Below are 14428 nucleotides of genomic sequence, written 5' to 3'. Positions count from 1 at the left end.
CTTTCTTTCTTTCTTTCTTTCTTTCTTTCTTTCTTTCTTTCTTTCTTTCTTTTACAGAAGATCAGTTTAGTATACATTAAGTAAAGATTTCAACAGTTTGCACCTACATAGAAACACAAAGTGAAAAATACTGTTTGAGTACTCATTATAGCATTAAGTCTCAATGTACAGCACATTAAGGACAGAGATCCTACATGAGGAGTAAGTGCACAGTGACTCCTGTTGTTGACTTTACAAATTGACACTCCTGTTTATGGCATCAGTAATCTCCCTATGCACCAGTCATGAGTTTCCAAGGCTATTGAAGCCCCTTGAGTTCTCCGATTCTTATCTTGTTTAGACAAGGTCATAGTCAAAGTGGAGGTTCTCTCCTCCCTTCAGAGAAAGGTACCTCCTTCTTTGAAGACCTGTTCTTTCCACTGGGATCTCACTCACAGAGATCTTTCATTTAGATTTTTTTTTTTTTTTTTTTTTTGCCAGAGTGTCTTGGCTTTCCACGCCTGAAATACTCTCATGGGCTTTTCAGCCAGATTGGAATGCCTTTAGGGCTGATTCTGAGGCCAGAGTGCTGTTTAGGACATCCGCCATTCTATGAGTCTGCTGAGTATCTCGCTTCCCATGTTGGATCACTCTCCCCTTCATTTATTCTATCGGTTAGTATTAGCAGGTACTAGACTTGTTTATGTGCTCCCTTTGACTCTTAGTCCTGTCATTATGATAAATTGTGAACTGAAATTGCTCACTTGGACTAGTTGTCTTCCAGCTATTATTGTCCACATTGGGAGGCAACAGTGATGGCTCAACTACTTGGGTCCCTACTATGCCTGGAGTAACTTAGACAGAATTCTGAACTCATTATTTAACCTGGCCACATCCTGCCTGTTAAGGGCAGCTGGGAAGTAAACCAGCAGGTGAAAGATCTCTGTTTCTCTGTGTATTTGTTGCTATTTCTCTCTGTATTCCTTTCAAATTAAAAATAAATAAGTAAATAAAAAGTAAACATTAATATGAAAATAATATGCAGTAGCCTCTCAGGCCTTATCATATTGTCCCATTGGTCAAAGCAAATTACAGGGTTCTATCCAGATTTGATGTGGGGAGGGGCTGAAAATACATGTGACTTTCAGCATTGATTTTTGAGAGACCATGGTTTAAGTATCTCCCACAGTGAAGTCTGTGACAGGGTATTTGAGGCACTTAGAAATGCACATACGAGGCATAAGAGACAGCATAAGGAATGCTGTACATAAAGCCGCCATAGTATAAGGCAAAATTCAGAGACTTTGTGAGTTATAGGATGAAGGTAGAATAGAAGCTAGGAGCTAGGCTATCTTGACTATGTTAAAGAATTATGTCTTTATGCTGAAAGTAATGGAAAAATCATGGATATATTTCAGTGACAAAATGTCATTTTCTGTCATGTTTAACAGATTGGAAGAGAGCAAGAGTGGGAACAGATTGACTTGTTTATAATCTGTTGGAGTGTTTAAGGCAGGAGTTATTGTTGGCCTGATAGAGAGATAGATAAATTTGAGATAAATATAAAAATGATAACAACTTTTATCCAAAATATACAAATAACTCTTAAAGCTCAATAATTACAAAATAAACAAACCAATTAAACGAACCAAAGATTTTAAAAGGGACCTACACAAAGGAAATATACAGAACAGTAATAAGTCTATGAAAAGACATCGCCCATGATATACCATCAGATAAATGCAAATTAAACCAATAATGAGATTAGAATAACCTATTAGAATAACTATAATCTGGAAAAGTAACATGCCAAATGCTGGTGAGAATGTGGGACAACAGGAATTCTAATTCACTGCTGATACAAATTGTAAATTGTACAACCATTTTTGAAGATATTTGATGATGGTATCCACAAAATTGTACCTACTCTCACCATATGATCTGGCTGTCTGGTTTTTTAGACTTTTACTCTAAAGAGTTAAAAGCTTATATCCACACAAAAACCTGAACATGAATGTTTTTAACAGTTTTATTCATTATTTCAAATGTTGGAAGCAACAGATATGTCATTTAGTAGGTCAATGGAGGATACACTAGTACATCCAGGCAATGAGATATTATTCAGTGTTAGAGAATAAGAATAATGAAGCCACAAAAAATGGTAGAAACTGAATGAGACCACTTTGTAAAGGTTCTAGTCCATATTATTGCATGTGTATAATTGTCTAAAAAAGTTAAAACTATAGGGACAGGAAATAGTTCTGTGATTGCCAGAGGTTAACAGAGAGGGAGGGGTTAATAGGAGGAGGACACTGGATTTTTAGGACAGAAAAACTATTTTGCATGATACTATTATGGTGTATACATGTCATTATACATTTGTTCAAACCCTTAAAACACAGAACAGAGACTAACTATGGTCTTAAGGTGATGATGATGTGTCGACCAAGGTATAGCAATTATAGCAAACGTACCACTTTGCTGGGGAATGCTGCTAATGCGAGTGGCTATGCAAGCGTGAAGGAAGAGAGTATATGGTAATTTTCTGTAGCTTCCTCTCAATTTGTAGTAAACCCAAAACTGTTCTAGAAAATAGAATCCACAAATTGAGGGGGGGAAATGACACTGAAAAGAGATTGTAAGAAAAACAAAGATGTTAATAATTATCCCTAAGTCTCTGTCTAGAATAACTGGAAGGTTAATGCCACTATTCAATAAAATGTTATATCATTAGAATAGGTCAAGTTTTGCTTATAAAATAGTTTAATTTTGGACATGTTACGTTTAAAGTACTGTTGAAACATTTGTGTGAAGATGTTAGACAGACATGTTGAAACATGGATTTAAGTTGAAGAAGAGGAGACTGGATATCGAATAGAATTCCTGAGTCATTTACATATAATTATTGACAGGAAAGTGAGGGTAGATCAAATGTCTTTGAAAGAGAACACAGAAGGGGCTGGAATAGTGATGCAGCAGGTTTAGCTGCTGCCTGTGACACTGACATTTCCGTATGAGCACTGGTTTGAGTTTGTGCTGTTCAACTTCTGATACAGCTTCCTGCTAATGTTCCTGGGAAAAACAGTGGAAGATCTTCCCAGTACCTCGACCCTTGCCACCCATGTGGGAGACTCAGATGGAGTTCTAAGCTCCTGGCTTTGGCTTGGTCAAGCCCTGGGTGTTGCAGCCATTTGGGAAGTGAACCAGTGGATAGAAGATCTTTCTCTGTGTCTCTATCCCTAGCTCTCTGCCTTTCAAATAAATTAGTGAATCTTCAAGAAGAGAGAGAATCAGAGAGGACATAGAAGAGAGCATATTTCCATGGACTGAGTCCTGCCTGAAGCATTCCAACATTCATTTGCCAAATGACTAAGTGTAGAGCAGTCAAAGAAGAAGAGAATAGAGAAACAGAAGGAAAACTGAAAGGCTTTTATCTTGCAGAAAGCAAAAGAGAGAAGCTTTCATCATGCTTGGTAAGAAAATACTGTCACAAACAAGTAGGCAAGGTGTGGATAGAAAACTTGACCTTCATTTCAATGGATAAAAACCACTGTGGCTTAAACTAGATAATTCTGATAGTGGCAATGATTGAGAGATCCCTCTATAAGCTCCTTACTTTCTTGTGAGATATTTACCTTTGGAAGAAAAGAAATAGAGCAATATCAAAATGATGTGTATGCTTAAATGAGGATTTTATATTATTTTTGATGAGGATATTTTAAAGCTAACTGAATGGAGAAAAAGTACATAACTGTTTAAGAGAAATCATGTGCTTTCTGGAAAACTGAGAAAACATTGTGAGTGCCCAGTAAGTTGCATTCATCATCCGTGCCATCAAGATTGTAGTTAAAACATGTAAACTTCCATGAATAGAAGTGTATTTTTGCAAAACAGAAAAATAATGGTGTGTGTGGGTGTAGGCACTATACAGATGAGTTATTCCAGTCAGATGGTTTCCATTTTCTTTCTAAAAGTTCATGTAAGTTCATTGACTGATAATTCAGAATACAAGATGCAATTATTTATGAAAGCATGATGACATTGCTATCACAAATTGACTCAGTAAATATTTACTGGGAATCTGTTAAGCACTAGTCACTTGAGATATTATGAGGTGTCAAACCAGATCTCTAGTAAAATTTGAAAAATATTCATCACATTTAATTTTATTTGTGGTAAATGTTTGTTAGAGACATGCACTTCTACAGGTACTTGTGACAAAGGACCTACCTGGAAAATGAAGGAGGTTGGTAAAGACAACCTTGAGTGTACAACATTGGTATTGAGTTCAAAGTAAGCATTAACATGATGAAAGGTTATTCATAATATTTTTATTTAAAAATGCAATACACATGTAATATATGGGCTAGAATGTTGCTAGATATGTATATGAAGGAAAGAAAAGTGAAATGCAAAATATTCCTGCAGTCATAGAATTTTCTGTATAGCAGAGTGGGACAGAACTTTTCACAGCTATTTCTTCTCCTTGGCAAGCTATTCTCCTGCATGTCCGTGCTTCATTTTCTTTAGGATTTAGCCAAATGTCACTTGTAGTAAACCTTTTCTAAACACTCTAATATGACTTATCTCCCATAACATAAGTATTTCATACATGCGTCTTGTTTATGCCCTGTCTCTCTTTTTAAAATGAAAGACTCCTGAGGATAGGAATTTTGTCTTCTTTATTCATATTTATTTGTCTGATATCCACAACACCAGTGGACAGTTATTATTCCACAATTATTTATTGAATAATTATGAGTACACATAATGTTATAAAGGAAATATTGGCAATAAGTGGTTGGAGCAATACAATGAATTTTTGACAGGTAGTCTTCATTTTATTATTCCCACAAAAGTATGTTAGAATATTTCTACCTAAGAATTTGCCTTAGCCTTCCCTGCCCTTCTCCTCACGATTTCATGGGTGATTCTTTAGTTATTTAACTGAAAGAGGAAATATATAATAAATGTTATAGACACAGATGATGGAACAAAGCTGAACCATAGAGTCTCATTATCATTTAATCTTGCAGATTCATAAAACATATAAACATTAAAAAAAGAGAACAGTTAGACTTCCTATTCTAAGAGCTGTTATGGTGACAGCCAGTGAATCATTGTCTGTAATCCCTTGTAAAACACAGCATATTTTCAAAATATTCTGATCTCTTAGCAGAAAATCTTCTAGATTTTTCATGGCAGAATCTCCTTGCTTTGCTCCATGTGCTCTACAATTTTTGTTGTTTAGCTTATTTGGACTATTTGGGATTTTCTTAGGCTTATAAATAAAATACTGATGTTAAAAATTAAGTGAAGGGTAGTCCTCCAAGATGGCAGAATAGGGAGGGAGCACGCTGATAGTCCGGGAAAAGATAGCTTAATAAAAGTGGAGATTCTGTAGTTTCAGGGAAAAGTTAGGGAAAAAACTGCAGAGGGAACTCTTCCAGAACTAGTGGGACATGGTGGACCTATGAGGAGGGCACGAGTGCCCATGGCTCGGGACCCCAGTCACTGAGTCTACGCACCAGCACTGGAATGGGAGGTGAAGCAAGGAAGCCGCCACCTCCCCCACAGCCACCGCCACCACTGCCACTGTCCCCGACCCACCCTGGGGTGGACAGGAGAGAAACACATGACTGAGTGGGGGAGGAAATTGAAATTAAAACAAAGTGAATAGCGCCTGCAGGAAGAAGACACGATCCAGGGGCATGAACTGAGGTATTAAACATGCCAGAATCCTTTGGTGTCTACACCCCCCCACCCCCCATTAGAGCTGCAGTGGGCGGAAAGCAGCCATCTTGTTTGTTTACATTCGGGGGTAAAGGAGGGCGGCCTCTGCTTTTGCCATCCAAAGGAGGAAACTTCAGTGGCAGAGACCAAAGGTAGTTTGGAGCTACTCGTCACTCCTTGTGCAGGAGGTGCTGTGAGGGGGGTGGAGCTTGGCACCTCAAAGCCCTGACACCAGCCCACTCAAATTACAAAAAAATAATAATATAATAAATAAATAAATAAACTCTAGAAGGTAGAGCTACCTGCTTACACTGGATATTGGTACAGAACCACAGCAGCCCATAGCAGAGGGAAATCAAGCTGAAAATTAAGCCAAACAGAAATGCCAAAGAACAAAGGAAAAATCCAGAATAAGAATATAGAAGAACCTATGAATTTGCCAATAGAGCAGGCTAAATCATCCATAATAGAGGCTGAAGAAGAAGAATTTGAAACCATGCCAGAAAAAGAATTCAGAAAATTAATAATCAGATTACTTAGAAATAATGAAAAACAGATTCAAGATCTGAACAAAAAGCATGCCCAAGGATTAGAGATCCTAAAGAGAAGCCAGAATAAAACACTGGAAATGAAAAACTCAATTGACCATATAAAAAACACCATGGAATCCCTCAGAAATCAAACAGATGAAATAGAAGAGCGAATATCAGAATTCGAAGACAAACTTCCAAAAATAATACAGTCAGTTCAAACACAGGAAAAAGAAATTAGAAAATTAAAAAAATATATATGGGTTGGAGACCTACAAGATTCAATCAAGCATTGTAATGTTTGGATAATAGGAGTCCTTGAGGGTGTGGAAAGAGAATGGATTGGAAGGCATTTTCAATGAAATAATATCATAAAACTTCTAACAGAGGCAAATTGATAATAACAACCCAACTCAACAAAGAGTCAGGAGCCCCAACAAGTTAGACCAGAAGAGAAATTTACCACTACACATTGTGGCAACACAGCTCTGTGAAACACAAAGAACAATTCCTAAAATGTGCCAGGGAGAAATGACAAATCATATTCAGGGGTAAGTTAATCAGACTCACCCCAGACTTCTCATCGCAAACACTGCAGGCAAGGAGACAATGGCATGATATATTCCAAGTTTTAAAAGACAAACAATGCCAGCCTAGAATACTATACCCTGCAAAGCTATCATTTATGAATGAAGGGTAAATAAAGATTTTTCACGACAAATAGAAACTGAAAGAATTTGTATCCTCGCGTCCAAGCCTACAACACTGGCTCAAAGACGTGCTGCACATAGAAATACAAAAATAAGAACTTCACTACAAAAAAAAAGCGAATGTAGAATAAGCTATAAACAAATCCCAAAATACATAAACAGCTAGTTTCAGGAAACATGACTGAAAAAAGACAGTACTTAACAGTAGTCACACTGAATGTAATGGCCTTAACTCTACTACCAAGAGGCATGGACTAGCTGATTGGATCAAAAAAGAGAATCCATCTATATGCTGCCTTCAGGAAACACACCTTATCAGCAAAGGTGCAAGCAGACTGTAAGTGAAAGGATGGAAAAAGATATTCCAAGCTAACAGAAATTAAAAACAGAGCTGGTGTGGCTATCCTAATATCAGACAAAATAGACTTTAACATAAAACTATTAAAAGAGACAAAGAAGGACATTATATAATGATTAAAGGATCTTTCCAACATGAAGACATTACTATTATAAATGTATATGCACCTGATTACAGGGTGCCTGGCTACTTGAAAGAATTACTAAAGGACTTAAAGGGAGATACAGATTCAAATACAATAGTAAGAAGGGACTTCAACACCCCACTCTCACCAATGGACAGATCAACCAGACAGAAAATCAACAAGGAAACAACTGAGCTAATTGACGCCATAGACCAAATAGACCTAATAGATATCTTCAGAACCCTCCACCCCACAGACACAGAGTTCACATATTTCTCCCCAGTACATGGAATGTACTCTAGGATTGCCCATATGCTAGCCCATAAAGGGAGCCTCAACAAATTCAAAAAAATTGAAACTATATCATGCATCTTCTCAGAACATAGCACAGTGAAACTTGAAATCAACAACCCAAGAATCTCTACACCATATGCAAACACATGGAGAATGGACAACATGATTCTGAATGAACAGTGTCATAGAAGAAGTCAAAAGAGAAATCAAAAGATTTCTAGAAACAAATGAAAATGACAACACAATCTATGATAACCTGTGGGATACAGCAAAAGCAGTGCTAAGAGGAAAGTTTATAGCAATTGGTGCCTATATCAAAAAACTGGAAAGAAACCAAACAAATGACCTCTCCATGCACCTCAAGGATTTAGAAAAACAGCAGCAAATCAAGCCCAAACTCAGCAGAAGGAAAGAAATACTGAAGATTAGAGAAGAAATAAACAGAATTGAAACAAAAAAATACAAAAGATCAACAAAACCAAGAGCTGGTTATTTGAAAAATAAACGAAATAGATACACTATTGGCTCAACTAACAAAAAAAGGAGAGAAGACCCAAATTCGTAAAATCAAAGATAGTAATGGAAATGTAACAACAGATACAACATAAATAAAAAAGAATCATCAGAAACCACTGTTCGTGGGAATGCAAACTGGTAAAGCCACTATGGAAGACAATTTGGAGAGTCCTCAGAAACCTGAATATAGCCCTACCACATGACCCAGTCATCCCACTCCTTGGAATTTACCCAAAGGGAATTAAATGGGAAAAAAAGAGCTGTCTGCACCTCAATGTTTATTGCAGCTCAATTCACAATAGCTAAGACATGGAATCAACTTAAATGCCCATCAACAGAAGACTGGATAAAGAAATTATGGCATATGTACTCTATAGAATACTATACAGCAATAAAAAATAATGAAACCCAGTCATTTTCAACAAAATGGAGGAATCTGGAAAATGTCATGCTGAGTGAAATAAGCCAGTCCCAAAGGGACGAATATCATATGTTCTCCCTGATTGGTGACAACTAACTGAGCACCTAAAAGGAAACCCGTTGAAGTGAAATGGACACTATGAAAAACAATGACATGATCAGCCCTTGTCTTGACTGTTGAGGAACAACTTACTATTTTATTCCTTTTAGTATTTGTTGTTGTTGTTGTTTTGTTCTACTTAATACCATTAGTTGAACTCTGTAATTAATACACAATTATTCTTAGGCGTTTAAAATTAACATAAAATTGATCTCTGTTAAATATAAGATTGTGAATATAAGATTGGGTCGACACATGCTCACATGCTTACTCGGACTCACCTCCAATGGTAGAGCTAGAAATGTGCCAAAGGATTCCAATTCATTCTTATCAAGGTGGCATGTACCAATACCATCTCACTTGTTAAATTGATAAGTTTAAGTACATAATTGATCAAAAAGATAGGGTAAGTGTTGAAGAGATTTCACAAATAAGACCAGTTTCTGCAAATAATGAAGGATAGAATTAAAAGGGAGAGTATGATCCTGTAGGGAAAGCAGGACACACAGCAAACTCATAGAAATGCAATTGCCCTAAACAGCACACCAGCCTCAGAATCAACCCATGAGGCATTCGGATCTGGCTAAAAGGCCCATGAGAGTCTCACAGGCATGGAAAGCCAAGACACTGTGGCAAAAACAACCTGAATGAAAGATCTCGATGAACAAGATCCCAGCAGAAAGAACGGGCCATCAAAGAAGGAGGCACCTTTCTCTGAAGGGAGGAAGGAACCTCCACTGTGATATGGCCTTGACTAAACAAGTTGAGAGTTGGTGAACTCAAGGGGCTTCCATAGTCTCGACAGCTCATGGCAAGAGCCTTGGGTGATTACTGATGTCATAAATAAGAGTGCCAATTGTTAAATCAACAATGGGAGTCACTGTGCACATGCTCCCCACATAGGATCTCTGTCCTTACTGTGTTTTACTATGAGAGTTAACAATAAAACTACTAGTTGAACAGCACTCTATATCTTGTGTGATTGTGTGGGTGCAGTCTGTTGAAATCTTTGCTTAGTATATACTAAGTTGATCTGTATATAAAGATAATTGAAAATGAAACTTGATGAAGAGTGGGATGGGAGAGGGAGTGGGAGATGGGATGGCTGCAGGTGGGAGGGAGGTTGGGGGGGGAGCCACAACAATGTAAAAGCTGCACTTTGTAAATTTACATTTATTAAATAAAAAAAAGAAATAAAAGGCATACAGATTGGAAAAAAAAATTAAGTGAAGATGACTAGTTTTACCATGCACAGAAAATTAAGTACTCCAATTTTCTAAAAAGATTTATTTTATTGACTTGAAAGGCAGGGTCATGGAAAAGAGAAAGAAACAATCAGAGATCTTCCCATCCACTGGGTCACTCACCAAATTGCCTGAACAGCTGGGGCTGGGGTAGGCTGCAGCCAGGAGCCCAGAACTTCTTCTGGGTCTCCCACATGAATACAGGGGCCCATGCACTTGGGCCATCTTCCACTGTTCACTCAAATACATCAGAAGATATCTGGATGGGAAGCAAAATAGCCCAGACTTGATGCTGCACTCATAGGGGATGCCAGCATTGCAGGCAAAGGCTTATCCTATTATGCCGCAATGCCAGCCCCAAGGACTCCATAGTTTAAAGGTTTATTTATGCAGAAGTCAGAGTTCTAGAGACACAGAGAGTCAGAGAAACAATGAGTTATCTTTCCTAAGCTGGTTGCCATCCCAAATGGCCACAATGGTTGAGGCTGTGCCTAGGTGAAGCCAGGAGCCTGAAATTCCATTTAGGATCTTCTACATGGGTACAATGATGGAAGGACTGGGGCCGCCATCTGCTGCTTTCCCACATACATTAGCAGAGAGCTGACTCAAAAGTGAAGCATCTGGAATTCAAACAGGCATTTTAATGTGAGATGCTGGCATTGCAGGCTGCAGTTTAACCACTGCGTCACAACGGCACCCCCAAGGATTCCATTTCTTTGATTTCTTGGTTCAAATCAGTTATTGCATGGATTTAAGTCAGTTGTCACACTACTTCTAATCTCTTATTTTTCCAGTTCTGTGTAAAATGATCCAACAACTATTTTGCTGAGCTTTTCTCCCTTTAAGTTGTATGCCCATCCATATGTTTTGTCCATCCATGTTTTGAGTACACTACAAATATATTTTTTAATTCTTTCTTATAATAGTAACATGTTTATTTTAATTATAAACATAGTATAATATGTTTATAAACTTCACATTAGGGGAATATTTCCTATGTATCTTTTATTAGGCAATGAAAACAAGATGATTATTCATTATTTTTTTACCTTACCAGAATTAAATTATTTTATTTTTATTTTTTTTTTCCTCACAAAAAATATTTAGCATTCTCAGAGCTAACATTAGCTCATGTATAGTAGTAGTCTCACATTTGATATACTCAATAACATCCTCTGGTACTTTGTTGAAATTCTCTTTCTTCAAATGAATGTCTTGTCAATCCTCACAAATTTTACTAGCACCTAGATATAATATCAATTTAATATTAAAATAAAGCACATAAAAAGTGATTATTATATTTTTACTAGTAAGAACATATCATTGGTCTCCAACTTGTGAGGGCTCAACTTCTGATTTTTTGATGGTACAAAATCAATACACACTCAATAGGAAGGAAGCTTCAAAAATACAAGTCATAATAATTAATTTTTTTTTATTTTTTGACAGAGTGGACAATGAGAGAGACACAGAGAAAGGTCTTCCTTTGCCGTTGATTCACCCTCCAATGGCCGCCGCGGCCGGCGCGCTGTGGCCAGCGCACCGCACTGATCCGATGGCAGGAACCTTATCCTGGTCTCCCATGGGGTGCAGGGCCCAAGCACTTGGGCCATCCTCCACTGCACTCCCTGGCCACAGCAGAGAGCTGGCCTGGAAGAGGGGCAACCGGGACAGAATCCGGCGCCCCGACCGGGACTAGAACCCGGTGTGCCGGCGCCGCAAGGCGGAGGATTAGCCTAGTGAGCCGTGGCGCCGGCAATAATTAATTTTTAATTTTGCATGAATCAGCCCTTTAGCTTGAAAGTTCATTTATAGCCAACCTTCAACAAAACTGTTTTTCATGATGGTAAGGTAAAAATACGTCTCCTTCCTAGGTGACCAGAACGTGCCACATGTTCTTTTCTTCGTTGCTCAGTTTTCTCCCAGCTAATTTAAGTGGACTTTCCTTTCTCCATCAGAGATCATTCTAGCTTTTAAATCATAATATATGTTCTGCAATTGTACACCGTTTCTTTGTTTAAAAATATTTACAGCCATTAGCATAACTTCTATTCTCTTTCTCTCTTTTATTCTTTTTGTGTGGTTTTGCTCCTGTATTCATATTATTAAAATGCAGTCACCCACTATCAGACTCATTCTACCATACTGAATATATGAGCTTCAATCATTCTGGCATTTTTATTTATTCAAATTACATACCCAAGTGTAATTGATTCCCTCTTCCCTTCATTTACTCCGAGTTAAAAATTTCTTTAAAATACAGATTTTATGATACATCTCCACCTCCTTGTTACATTTTCTAATACACTAAGGCCCCAAGATACAATTAAATAATTTGGGCAGAAGCTGAATAGTCCCCTTGTGTAAGGCTTACTTGAAGTTCTGTGAAGCATTTTAAGCAAAAGAGAGTTCCTGAAAGCATTTCCCTTTGCTTTAATTTCAATGGTATTATTTAAAAAAGAAGAAGAATTAATTACTTAATGTTTGCTGTTTCTTTTATTTTCAATGATAATCTGAAGAGAGAAAATGCTGGTGATTATTAGCATCTATTTTAAAGGCCTTCAATAGTAATGGATAAAAAAAAAAGGTAAACTTGTGTGATTTTTTTTTTGCTAAAAATTGGTTTAAGGCAAGAGGCAATGGGATGAGATTGTTCTAGAAATAAGAACTGACTTTTTGAATACCAGCTTTACTGTGTGATGTTGATTAAGTTTTTGCTGTCTGAGATGTAATGATATGTGTGTAGGGGGGTGTTGTGTGTGTAAGTGTCTGTGTGTGCGGTGTGAGGGAACTGATAGTTTAAGACCTGGCTTCGGGCCAGCGCCGCGGCTCAGTAGGCTAATTCTCTGCCTTGCGGCGCCGGCACACCGGGTTCTAGTCCTGGTCGGGGCACCGGATTTTGTCCTAGTTGCCCCTCTTCCAGGCCAGCTCTCTGCTGTGGCCAGGGAGTGCAGTGGAGGATCGCCCAAGTGCTTGGGCCCTGTACCCGCATGGGAGACCAGGATAAGCACCTAGCTCCTGCCTTCGGATAGGTGCGGTGCGCCGGCCGCAGCATGCCGGCCATGGCGGCCATTGGAGGGTGAACCAATGGCAAAGGAAGACCTTTCTCTCTGTCTCTCTCTCTCACTGTCCACTCTGCCTGTCAAAAAACAAAACAAAACAAAACAAAACAAAACAAAACAAAACAAAACAAAAAAAACAAAAAAAAAAACCTGGCTTCGAATCTTCCTCTCATTCATCATAGTGCAGGTCCAATATCTCTTCATCTTGTCTTATTTCTAATCTCTCATTAATCCCTTCTGTTAATAACAGTACCAGTTTCATACTTTTGCATGAAGATCCCTCAAATATTCTTTTTCATTTACCCATCTTCTTTTCTCTTGACACACTTGTCTATGCACTCACTATGTGAGTTAATCCACAAGACACCTGTGAGAAATGTACTGTGCAAAGGAAGGGAATAGCATTATGCTCTTATACTTGTATCTACAAAGCATATTGAATCTGTTGAAATTAATTACAATTAAAATAAAAACAAACTTAGGTTGGATGCATATCTGAGATAGGTCACCTTAGAAATCCATATCACCTCATTGTAAAGGAAGTACAGAAAACCAAAATAGTTGCCATTTGAACTTCCTCTCTGTACCAGGTTCTGAAGTAAATATTTCATGTATGTTATCTTATTTGACAGTTATTATTTCCAGTACTGAAAACCAATAGTTAGGTTGCAATACTGAAAGAGTTCAGGGGATTGGTCACACAACAGTTTCAGTGTACCAAACACTATTGAACTGTACACTAAAAATGGTTAATATGGTAAGCTTCCTATTGTGCCTATTTATTCAATTAAATATGTGAAAAACACTAAGAGACTTTGTTGAAGTATTTGCATCAATTTCATAACAGTGAATGATCGTGAATTAAAATTTACTTCAGATGAGTTTCTCTTTCCATGGTTCTTCATGACGAAATAAGATTTTTCTGAATAATCAAAGAAGTATTAACTTGCTTTAAATTATTAAATGAAAAAACAGATTCTATCCTATCTCAGTCCTTTAAAAGCTAATATTCTGGTACTGGTGTTGTGGCCCAGCAGGTTAAAGCCTTGGCCTAAAGCACTGGCATTCCATGTAGGCACCAGTTTGAGTCCTGGCTGCCCCATTTCCAATCAAGCTCCCTGCTAATGTGCCTGGGAAAATAGCAGAGGATGATTCAAGTGCTTGGGCCCCTGCACCCATGTGAGACCCAGAAGAAGCTCCTGGATTCAGATCAGCTGAGCTCTGGCTGTTAAGGCCATTTGGGGAGTGAAACATCGAATGGAAAACCTCACTCTCTCTACCTCTCTCTGTAACTCTTTCATATAAATAAATATTTAAATAAAAAGCTAATATTCCACACTTAATAATCAGAGAACATG

This window comes from Oryctolagus cuniculus, chromosome 17, assembly GCF_051225735.1.
Source record: "Oryctolagus cuniculus isolate XC-2025 breed Fujian yellow rabbit chromosome 17, ASM5122573v1, whole genome shotgun sequence".
Classification (NCBI taxonomy): Eukaryota; Metazoa; Chordata; class Mammalia; order Lagomorpha; family Leporidae; genus Oryctolagus; species Oryctolagus cuniculus.
Note: the sequence above shows the minus strand (reverse complement) of the source record.